The sequence below is a fragment of the Tachyglossus aculeatus genome, chromosome 9 (assembly GCF_015852505.1).
Source record: "Tachyglossus aculeatus isolate mTacAcu1 chromosome 9, mTacAcu1.pri, whole genome shotgun sequence".
Lineage (NCBI taxonomy): Eukaryota > Metazoa > Chordata > Mammalia > Monotremata > Tachyglossidae > Tachyglossus > Tachyglossus aculeatus.
Window position 1 is genome coordinate 47,287,168 of NC_052074.1, and position 12,186 is coordinate 47,299,353.

The following is a 12,186-nucleotide window of genomic DNA, read 5'->3' on the forward strand; positions in this document are numbered from 1 at the left end:
ATGTTGCCCTGAATTCTGTCCTCAACGCCGAGCCGAAATGGGGAGATTGTGAACTGCCATCATAAGCATTTCTCTGCTGCACCTTCATCCCCCTTCCCCTTTCCCCAAGTCAGGATGATGGAGAGAGATACGGAGGTCAGTGAGGGTTGGGGATAGAGGAGTGGGGTGGTACAGCTTGTCCAAGCCTTAGATCTCAGAGTCTTTAATTTTAGGTGCCCACACATAATAATTGTGTTGTTTATTAAACACTTACTATGTGCCAAGCACTGTTCTAAGCACTGGTGTAGATACAAGATAATCAGGTCCCACATGGAATTCACAGTCTAAGTAGAGGGGAGAACAGGTATTGCAACTCCATTTTACAGATGAGGTAACTGAGACCCAGAGAAGCTAAGTGACTTGCCAAAGATCCCACAGCAGATCAGGATTAGAACCCAGGTCTTCCAATGACCAGGCTCATGCTCTTTCCGCTAGGTCACAGTGCTTCAGTATATCTTCTGTGGACATGGAAATGTCGGTTATAGTGCCTCCCCATCTACTCTGTAAGCTCCTAATGGGCAGGGAACATGTTCACCAACTATTTTGCACTATACCCTCCCAAGAGTTTAGTACAATGCTCTGGACAGTGTAACCACTTAATAAATACCATTGATTGATTGATTGATTTAAAAAGCAAAACAAAACATGAATCTGTAAGTTACCATTGTGTACAAGTCTCATGTTAACTGTTGCAAATGTGCTCAATAACTAAAATGCTAAGATTTGCAGGGGAAAGTCACTAATCTGGTACCAAGCATTGCTCCTCCCAGTCTGTTACTGAAAGCATTGTCCTGGCTTGGTAACCTGGGTCTTTGAAGGTGGGTCACAGGATATTACTCTGCTCTATGTCTGATGGGTTGCCTAGGGAAATTGTGGGGATACTGCCTTTCACCAGACCTCAGCAGCCTGGTCTAGTGGAAAGATCAATCAATCAATCAATCAATCATATTTACTGAGCGCTTACTGTGTGCAGAGCACTGTACTAAGCGCTTGGGAAGTACAAGTTGGCAACATATAGAGATGGTCCCTACCCAACAGTGGGCTCACAGTCTAGAAGGGGGAGACAGAGAACAAAACAAAACATATTAACAAAATAAAATAAATAGAATAGATTTTTCCAAGTAAAATAAATAAATAAATAAATAAATAAATAAGTAAATAAATAAATAAATAAATAAATAAATAAATAAAGATCACAGGCCTGGGAGCTGGAAGCCCTGGATTCTAATTCTGGCTCAGCCACCAGTCTGCTGTGTGAACCTGGGCAAGTCAGTTAACATCTCTGTGCCTCAGTTACCTCATCTGTAAAATGAGGAATAAGACTGTGAGTCCCTTGTTGGACAACCTGATTAGCTTGTATCCCCCACCCCCAGCGCTTAGAGCAGTGCTTGGTACATAGTAAGCGCTTAACAAATACCATCAATATTATTATTATTTCCTGGTCTCTCTTCTACTTAGATTGTGAACCCCCTGTGGGACCCGATGATCTTGAATCTGCCCCAGCACTTTGTACAGTGCTTGGCATATAGTAAGTGCTTAACAAATATCACTCAGTTCTATAAAGCAGTACAGGACTTTGAACACGTGAAACTGGAACGAAATGAGTGGAGGATATCCTGAAACAGTTGCTGGCTTTAATAATTAGTAATAATAATAATAATAATAATTGCACACAGTAAGCACTTAACAAATGCCAAATACCAAAATTATTATTATTATTAAGCACTATGTGCCAGGCACTGTACTAAGCAGTGGGGTGTATATAAGCAAATTGGGTTGGACACAGTCCCTGTCCCACACAAGGCTCACAGTTTCAATCCCCATTTTACTGATGAGGTAACTGAGGCACAGAGAAGTGAAATGACTTGCCCAAGGCCACACAGCAGACAGATAGTCAAGGCAGAATTAGAACCCGTGACCTTCTGAGTCTCAGGCCCATGCTCTATCCACTATGCCATTCTGCTTATCAGCTTCTTTTGAGCTAGGGAAAACCAATCTTCTAAAAGTGAATTTAAAAGCAAATGTAAGAAATGAAGGAAGTCAGAACATACCTAAAGCAGCAGGTGAAGAGTTCACTGAAGGAATAGCCCCCTAATTAGGGTGTCCAACTTCTGTGCTGTGAAAGAGCTTGAGCTGACAAGAACTGAGACGAAAGGAATGTTTTGCTGTGGCTTATCTTGGAAACCTAACATGTGTGACTGATTGTCTTACTATAAAATGGTGTGGAGGGAAAAATAAAAGGAAGGAAGTTAAATATAGAAAGAGTGGAAGGAGTGACTGACTGTCTGAGTCTCCTAACTCTCTTCAGCTTTGTGGCATCTGGAACAACTGTTATACCAAACAACAGCTCTTTTTTTTAATTTGTTACACGACCCCTTGTTTCCAAATGATAACCGCCAAGAAAATCCTGTCTTGCACACATTTGAAATCTAAACCAGAACCCTTCTATTTCATCTTTCAGTGTTCCTCCAGCCTGTCAAATATTCATTAAAACAATGACAGGTTTACTTTGTTCTAAGTCACATGTTTGACTGGTCTAGGAAAAAGGAACAATAAAATGTCTGGTAGTGAAAATATCTATTCATATCTTTCATCTGTGGATTTAATGTATGTTTTCACCAAAATTTCCCAGATATGTACATAGTCCTCCTATGCATATCTGAAGGTATTTGTAACATTTCCCTTAATTTTAATATGAAATGGATTTTGGCATTTTGACCTTTTTTTGTGTAAAGTCTAATTTCATGGAAAAATTTAGTGGGAGCCATTTAAATATATTTTATAATGAACTTATTAAAATGAACTTCTGTTAGGATCTGAGTTTTTTTCAGTGACAACCCTATAAAGTACCTTTTGAGCCCACTTCAGAAAGAGGATTTCTGCTCTGCTATTTTGTGAATAATTGAATGGACATCAGCTGATGAACTAGCCGCTTGCAGAAAGCAGCCAAAACACTTGGCTTCTCAGGTTCTGCATAATGAATGTCTCTTTAGTTGTGGGAATTGGCAGTGTCTTCCCAGTAACAATGGATGTGAGACTAGCTGGAAGTTTTGGATGCACAGTCATCAGTGACATGATTCCTCACAATCATACACATTCGGTAAGTCAGTGCCTTCGTAGAGAGAACTTTTGCAGTTCTCACATGTGCTGTTGTTTTAATCTGGCCAAAGGATACAGCATTTGGTTAATGATTGGACAGCAAAAATATGTGGGCTATGCTGGATCCCTACCTCTCTGCTCCTTCTCTATTCCCTATCCCTACTCCTGCTCCCAAAAAATCCCTACCTCTGCCCCCTGGAACTCTTTCGAACAATAATAATAATAATTGCGATATTTAAGTACTCCCCTCTCAGGGTCACACCTGGAGAGTTTCCAATACTCTACCAGTCTTGGCTACAGGAGGGAGAGTCAAGCAGAGGCCTATCCATTCCATTCCTAACTTGGGCAGTGGCTAGCGAGTGGAAGGCAATCTGCTACAAGTCAGAACTCACCCATGCTGGGCAACAGCAGCAAGGGAGAGAGTTGAGGGCAGACACTCGAGTTTACTGCGCAGAAGATGGCAATGGTAAACCATTGCTGTACTTTTACCAAGAAAACTCTATGGATACACTACCAGAATGATTGCAGATGGAAAGTGGGGCGTTCTGGGACAGATGTGTCCATGGTGTCGCTAAGGGTCGGAAACGACTCGTTGGCAGAAGACACAACAATCTAAGTGCTTACTATGTGCTAATAAAGACGATGGCAAGGAGTTTCTGTTTGGTGCAGAGGTGGTTGGGCAACCATTGGAGGTTCATAAAGAGTGGGAAGACATGGACTCAGTGGTTTTTTAGAAAAATTATCCAGGCAGCAGAGTAAAGTGAGGATTAAAGTGGGGAGAGACAGGAGGCAGGGAGGTTAATGAGGAGGTTGCTTCAGCAATCAAGGTGTGATATGATAAGCGCTTGAATCAGCATGGTAGCAGTTTGAATGGAGAAGAAAGAATGGACTTCAGTAATGCTGTGAAGGTAGAACCGACTGGTTATGGTGACAGATTGAATATGTGGTTGAATGAGAGAATGAGTTGAGGATAACTCCAGTTGAGGATAACTCCAAGGATACAGGCTTGTGAGACAGAGAGGATGCCGGTGTTGTCTACAGTGATGGGAAAATCAGAGGGAAGGACAGGGTTTGGGTGGGAAGGTGAGGAGTTCTGTTTTGGGTATTTTAAGTTTGAGGTGTAGTGGGACATCCAAGTAGAAATATCCTGAATGCAGGAGGAAATGTAAGACTGCAGAGAAGGAGAGAGGTCAGGGCTTAAGTGCTTAAACAGCAGAGTATGAAAAGTGCCCCTGGTCATCGCTATGCCTGCCCAAGGTTTGAGGTGGTGCTATTCGCTTTGCCCCTAAAGGCATTCTAAATGTTTGCAGTGTTCCATGAAATGTGAAGCAATTTGGAAAGGAAAACTGGAGGGAAACGAAAATCCACGGAGGAGAAGTTTGTTGCTACTCACATCTGGTAAGGGAATCCAAGCCTTCTACAAGTCCTCCCCTCCCCACCAAAGTTCAGAGAATTTTACTCCTTTTATTACATTGTGATGCTCAGCTGGCTTTCAGAAGCACTTCACCCACAAGCACAAAGGATCCCAGAGACACTTGAGAAGCTAGTAGCCTGTACCGCTTCCCTTATGACAGCTCCGTTCTTTAGTGATTCAGGCAAAAAACAACTGTTCTGAACATCTGTCTTGCCAGTCCTGTTTCTCATTGTATATTGGCAAAGTGGGACACAAACCCCGCAAAAGACCCCTTCACTAAGCCATCCAAGGGAATTGGGCTTTGCCTCCCGAAGAACAGGAGAGCAAAGATTCTGACTGTTGTGTCTGGATATGCAGGGCTCTTGGTTTTTGAAGATAATATCATGTTCCCTGCAATTCAGTGGCAGCCAAGGATAAGATAAAGTCAGAAAGCAGAGTTCTGGAATTCCCGTGTTTATGTGGATTTATTCCACCCTTGATGGTTTCTTTCTTTGTGTTGGAATGTTCCAAGCCTGCTTTTAACCTACCCATGTTAAGGCCGCTGACATAATACGCATGTGAGAGTCTGTGTTTAGGCCAACTTCATCTGGACACTCCCAAAATGGCTAAACCCACACACTTAAAGGTCAAATCAGTTGTGTTTTCTGTTCCTTCTCTTAATACTGGGGTTGGGATCTGGGGTCAAATTAGCCCGCTTTTCTATTTTCTTTATTCAGGTGATTTTCATTTTTCATGTTTTTAGGAAGGATTGACCCACTCTATCATGAAATTCCTTCTTGAATTGACCTCTGACCCCCAACCTCAAATGGTTAGTTTAAGGATGTGGATTGGGCCTTAATTTGGGGATTTCATCACTGTGTGGTTTTTTGTAAACCATTCTAATGGATGAGGAGCATGAAAATATTTTAATGATGATGATGATGATGGTATTTGCTAAGCGCTTACTATGTGTCAAGCACTGGAGTAGATACAAAGTAATCAGGTTGTCCCAAGTGAGGCTCACAATCTTTATGCCCATTTTACAGATGAGGTAACTGAGGCCCAGAGAAATAAAGTGACTTGCCCAAAGTCACACAGCTGATGAGTGGAGGAGCCGGGATTAGAACCCATGACCTCTGGCTGCCAAGACTGTGCTCTTTCCACTGTTACACTGCTTCATGCTGCTTTCATTACTTAAAGGTAGCAGTCCTTCCTCCCTTATAATTTGAGGTTTTAGAAATCTGAATAATTTGTGTTCTATTGGGATCCTCAGCTTCATTATGATACATTGAGTCGTAGAAATCAGTAGAAATGAGAAACAGCAAAGCTTAAAGGATCATCTTTTTCTGGATGAAAATGACATCTCTTCTGGAACTAGGTCAATGGCACAATACTCTCCCTGAGATTGCAAGATATGAACGGCTCCTATAAATTCATGAGAAAAATTCTCTTTAGAAGTCTGTCTATGCAGAACCCCAATAAAAGTTCCTTCTAAGCCCCTTAGCCACTTTGGCATGAAGAATGAGGATCATGGAGGAGACAGGTGATCTGGGAGCAGCAGTGCAGAATCAAGTAAATAGCATACAGGAAACCCCGGGGCTCTCACTTCTGAATGCTCTTTTAGAAACAGAAAGGGTGTGATTTCTCTTCCATGCATTCATCTGCATTTCACCATCCTCTTCTTTTGAAAGTGTTACTCCAAGATAGCTGATTGCTGGATAGAGTATTTTCTCCTTCCTGTAGTCTTGCTCTAAAATGGTTTTCCTCACTTTTTTGTCTTGTCCAATGAGGGTTTTTTTTGCCTGACAGAGTGCCCTAAGATTTTGCCTCCTTGACTGTCCACCATGGGGGCTTGGGTGTGGACAGAGAGGGGAAAAGACATTCTCTGTGTTCATGGCTGGCTCTCGTGGCTTTGTTCCAATTGAATCTTGGCAGAGACCTGGGGGTAGACTGAGGCTTCAGTGTAGCAGATGTGGGAATCCAGAGTTATGAAAACACTTGAGATAGCCTAGGTCTCTGCAGCAATTGAGAATCCCACAGTTGTCATGTGTACTGCACTCAGTATCAACTGTATTTATCAAGTGCTTACTGTGTGCAGAGAACTGTACTAAGTGCTTGAGAGAGACAGTGTGATGGAATTGGTAAACATGTTCTCTGCTCACAAGGAATTGATAGTCCAGAGGGAGTAGACATTTAGACTGTGAGCTGCTTGAAGGACAGGGCCCGTGTTTAATTCTCATCTGTGCCCTCTTTCCTAGCATGTAGTACATTGCTCTGTACACAGTAAGCAAATAATAATGCTCATTAAGCACTTTTTATGTGCCAAGCACTGTGTTAAATCCTGGAGTAGATATAGGATAATTAGGTTAGACACAGTTCCTGTCCTACAAGGGGGCTAACAGTCTAAGGGGCTCACAGTCTAACTAGGAAGGAGTAGAATTTAATCCCCATTTTACAGATGAGGACACTAAGACACAGAGAAGTTAAGTGACTTGCCCAAGGTTCACACAGCAGACAAGTGGCAGAGCTGAAATTAGAACCCAGGTCCTGTGACTCCTAGACCTGCATTCTTTCCAGTAGGCCATGCTGCTTCTCTGATAGTAAAAATTATTACTTCAACTAAGGATTTCACTGTCAGCAGCACACCCATCCCATCTGTCAACAAGGGACCATGAAGGGAATGCCTGTCAGTTGGACCTCTGCTTTCCAGGTGACAAGCCACTGACAGTAAAATCCCTGGAAGACTTCCCCAACTTCAGAGATCCCCTGCTTCGGAAGGAAAGTGGAAAAGCTCCCAAGATGGGGAAGAAAGTCAGAAGAGTTTGACATGGTTTTCTCCAAAGTGGAGCCTGTATTTTTGAATTTTATATTCAGCCGCTCCCCCAAAGGTCTTCTGAGACATTGAGTTTCCTTAGTCACATTGCTATTTAGATCCTTCATCTGGAGTTCTTCAAAAGCAGCATGGAAGCAGCGTGCCCTAGTGGATACAGCATGGGTCTGGAAATCAAAAGGACCTGGGTTCTAATCCTGACTCTACCACTTGTCTTCTGTGTGGCCTTGGGTAAGTCACTTCACTTTTCTATGCCTCAGTTACCTTAACTGTCAAATGGGGATTAAGATTGTGAGCCCCATGTGCGACAGGGACTGCATCCAACCTGACAACCTTGAATCTATCCTACCACTTAGTACAGTACCTGACACAGAGTAAATGCTTAACAAATACCATTTTTTAAAAAAGAGTTTGCATTCTAGAGATTCCTTGGAGATATGTGCCGTGGAAATCCTATGACAATCCATGCATCTTTTCATTTTTCTATGCAGCCCCTCCTGGGACTGGCATGATGCAAATGCTAGTGAAAAATATCAGTTAAACCCAGAGGTAGGTATGCTGGCCACAGTGGGTGGTAGCATATGGAAGTTTGCAGACCAAAACTAGCAGTAGGTTCATCAAGGGTTTGGACAAATTCATGGACAAGAACACTGTAATGGTTCACCACAGGGGAATTTAGGGTACAGTTAGGGAATGCTAGTTTCCAAACCACTAGGGTACATGTCAAGAAGAACAATTATTCCAAGGCTTTTCCAAGCATCCTGCTGTTACCTTTGGAGTTAGAATGTCAGGCTGGACGGATTATGGATCTAACTCAGTAATGGCCTGGTCATTGTGGTTTCCGGGCAGCCTCAGTGTTTCAGGGGCTGGGCTGGGATGGGTGAACCACCTCAATTAGTCTCCATATCTCCTGAGGCGCCCTGGTGCTGGATGGTTTTCTAGGGGTACAGGGCTGGGTGCTTTCACTTGGACTCTTTCTCCAGGTGTATGATGGCTTGATCCTAAAACAGAGGGAGAAAGGCCATGTGGGTGTGTGAATTTGGTGGAGAAAATTTCTCACTGGAGAGCTAGCAACTTCAGGCTTGTAGAGCCTGGAGTGAGGATCAGGAGATTCAGGTTCTAGGACTGAGGGACAAGGGATGCTGCTGATGACCTCTTTACTGACCTGGGGCTGGACACTTCATAATCCTTGACCTCAGTTCTCTATCAACAGAATGGGGATAAAAATGCTAGTTCCTGCTTTCCCGTGGATGACTGAGCCCAATTATCTTATCTGTGGGTATTCATTCATTCCTATTTATTGAGCATTTACTGTGTGCAGAGCACTATACTAAGCACTTGGGAGAGTACAAAATAACAATAAACAGAGATATTCCCTGCATACAACTAGCTTAGGGTCTAGGTGGGGAGAGAAACATTAATATAAATAAATTACAGATATGCACATTAGTGCTGCGGGTCTGGGAGGGAGGATATAAAGAAAGGCAACAAGCCAGGGCAATGCAGAATAGAGTGGCAGACTTGTGCAAACTTTCCCTTTGTGCCCTGGGCACAGAGGCAGGTGTAACAATCAGTTCCACTGGCCCCTATAATTGGGAAAGGGAAGGAGGAGGGAGCCAAGAGAATCACTCATGATGTCCCTCCCTAAAGATTTAGATCTCTCTAACCAGTCAGAGAGAGGGATGGGGGAAGGAAACACAGGGGCCAGAGACTGTGAGCCCACTGTTTGGTAGGGACTGTCTCTATATGTTGCCAATTTGTACTTCCCAAGCGCTTAGTACAGTGCTCTGCACATAGTAAGTGCTCAATAAATACGATTGATGATGATAATGATGATGATGAGGGACGAAAAAGCTCTTCCCTTGAGTGACTCTCCTGGACATCTCTCCCCCACCCCCCCCACCCCCCCCCGCCCGACCCCGCTTCCTAAGTGTGGGAAAACTAGCAGTCTTAAGTGCAGGGCCATACACCCCCGCCCCCAAACCAGGGGTGTACTGGGGACTGAGAGACGTTGGGAAAAGAGGTAGAGAGAAGAGTGGGTGAGGAGAGGGGAAAAGAGAGGGAATTCCTTGCCCGTTCCCCCGCCCCCCCCCCCCCCCCCCCCCCCCTGTGATTTTCCTGGAGGCAAAGCAGCAATTACTAGACCTCTTCCACCGGTTTCCCTCCACACCCCTTTGAGAGGTAGCAGGAAACTGTATTGCCAGTGACTAGAGACACTTAGCCAGCATTAAGTCTGCTTTGAAGGGGAGAAGACAGGAGCATTTCTTTCTCTCCAGTTCCAAACAGTGCTCAAACAATCCACCTAAAAGCAAGTAGCCTTAATACAAAACTGTTTGTGATAGTATAGACTAGGGAATCCATTTCCTCATGAGTCTTTGAGCTGATATCTTCATCTGTTGGATTTGGCTAACCTTAACACACATCTACTACTATACATCCCATGAAATAGGCCAAGAAAAAGAAGAGGTTGTGTTCATTTAAAGCAGGCACTTTGTGCCCTGGGAGACAGCTAGAATCTCATTTGGGAAGTAAATTTTCTAGACCAAGGACATGGCAGTTAAAAAAGTGCTACGGTGGAAACGTTATCCAGATTTATTTTCTGGACATATTGCTTGGTTCCTGATTTACTCAGCAAGAAGATGCTTAATACTTTGCACATAGGTAAAACGTTTTTAGGGGTTCAAAATTTGATGACTTCTCCATTTATGGAAACCAAAAAAAATTTGGTAAAAGGAAAGTAGCCCTTGGGAATAGGTTCTCAGCATTCTTGTAATTTCCTTCCACCTTTTCTTTAAACCCTAGTCTGCCTTCACTTTCATTCCTTGGGATTTACTTCAATTTGTTCCTGAACTGTCGTCTTCCCGTTCCATTTTTTTTCCAGCCTTTTTACAGATCTCATGATTAGGTGCTGTCCAATGTTATTTTTAAAAGAACCCTGAACCCAATAAAAAGCTAATCTGTCCCTGTCCTGCCCCACTTCCCTTTCTCTTCTTACTCCCTATTTTCTTCTCCTCTGCCACTCTTTATTCTTCTCTTCCACCCTCTCTCTGCCACTCCCTCATTTCCTTCCTGAACCTTTCTCTCCCCTTTTATCACCTTCAGGCTCTAATTCTCCCCCCTTTTCAGTCAATTGCTCACCTTTAGGTCTTTAGAAGACCTTGCCTGCGATGTGTCAAGACCAAAGGCTATATCCTGAGAATACACTAAGAAGTTTTTCATTTGGTAAGTTTTCTTTTTAAAAAAACCTCCTAACCCTGTTTGGCAAGTGAAAAGCAGCTCCTTTGCTAAATTATAACAACAGCTGATTAATTTCAGTTTCCATTTCCAGGTTCTTGACCATTAACTTCTCTATAGACTTTTACTCTGTGGAATCAACTGAAGCTCTGTTTGGTAAACAAAATTGAGGGGTTTGGGGCTTTTTTTAAAAAAAAAAAAAAGCACCTAATTTGGACCCATATACTTTGTCATCTTGTTTCAGGTCCCCTGACATCTTGTTTTAACTCTTTTCTATCAGTAATCACCTTCCCTTCAGGTGGTCTTTTCAAAGGCATGGGAAGCCTTGAATTGCAAGCGGGAATAGATTAGGGCATTAGGGCAAACAGAAGCAGGGCAAGCTTTGAAATCCCTGAAAGATAAAAAGAACTTTAGCTTCAGAGAGCCCATTTAGAGCCGTAGGTAGCCAAATCAATCTTGACTAAGTAGCTAGTTGTAAGAACTTCTGCAGTAGCTCAGGGTGAGAGGGACCACTTCAAATGAAGTAGTTTGAATTTCTCTTGATAATTAGGAAGTCAGTTTTACAGTTAGTTATGCATACAGGACTCCCACTAAAATCAAGTGAACTGGGGAGGTAACAGAGGAGAGAAGCTAGAATAGGAACATTCATCAGCCCTTAAAAAGCATTAAATTTATAATTATTATAGTTAACTCTTTTCTTTATCACAATCAACTAGTTATCTCTTTTCTTTATTGCCACCTCGCTCACCCCACCAATGTCTAATATGCAAACCTGTTTGAATTATTATGAAAAAATCATCTTTAATATTGCAAAATTAGCAAGATTAATAATCTATGTCCTCTTAATTATTTTTCCTTAAAACTATCCAAATAATGATAATAATAATATTTGTTAAGGACAAGCAGATGTTCTAAAGGCTGGGGAAGATACAAGGAAATCAGGTTGGATTCAGGACCTGCCCCACATGGCATTCAAAGTTTAAGTAGGAGGGATAACAGGTATTCAATCCCCATTTTACAGATTAATTCCAGTACTAAATTGATTGGCTCCTCTTAGCTCAAAACCATTTTTAAGACCCTCATCTATATTCTATTCAACAGAACTAATAATTGTCATATTTAATGATAGTGGTATTTGCTAAACGCTTAATACATGCCCAGCACCATACTAATCTCTGGGGTAGATACAGGATAATCAGGTCAGGCACAGTCTGAACTATTTCTTCAAATAAACTAAAGCAGGGAGGACATAAGACTCCAGAGGAGGTTTCAGACCTGTCCCCAAAGCCTCTGTAGTCTACATTAGTCAGATTCTGATAGCTTCACTCCATGCTGCTTCAGAGTGAACAAAGAAGCTGTGTCAGCAACACATAGTTATCAGAGAGGTGACTGTACCTGAGACCATTAACTCTGCCCCTTCAATCCTCAGTTCTCTGCATAACCCATTTGCCACCTATGTAGGGCATTATGTCACAGCAGATATCTGACTGCCCTAATTTGAAAAAAATTTCATTCCCCTCTTTTTTAATGGTATTTGTTAAGCACTTACTATGTTCCAGGTATTGTGTGAGTATTGGGTTAGATAAGGTGG

At 42.5% G+C, this 12,186-nt stretch overlaps 1 non-coding gene across 1 annotated transcript; it reads left to right on the forward strand.

The window, feature by feature from the left end:
- Nucleotides 1–3,382: 3,382 nt before the first annotated feature.
- LOC119932759 lies at nucleotides 3,383–3,520 on the forward strand. Its single transcript, XR_005452494.1, has one exon. It is a non-coding gene; the product is annotated as a small nucleolar RNA SNORA7 (small nucleolar RNA).
- The last annotated feature ends 8,666 nt before the right edge of the window (nucleotides 3,521–12,186 follow it).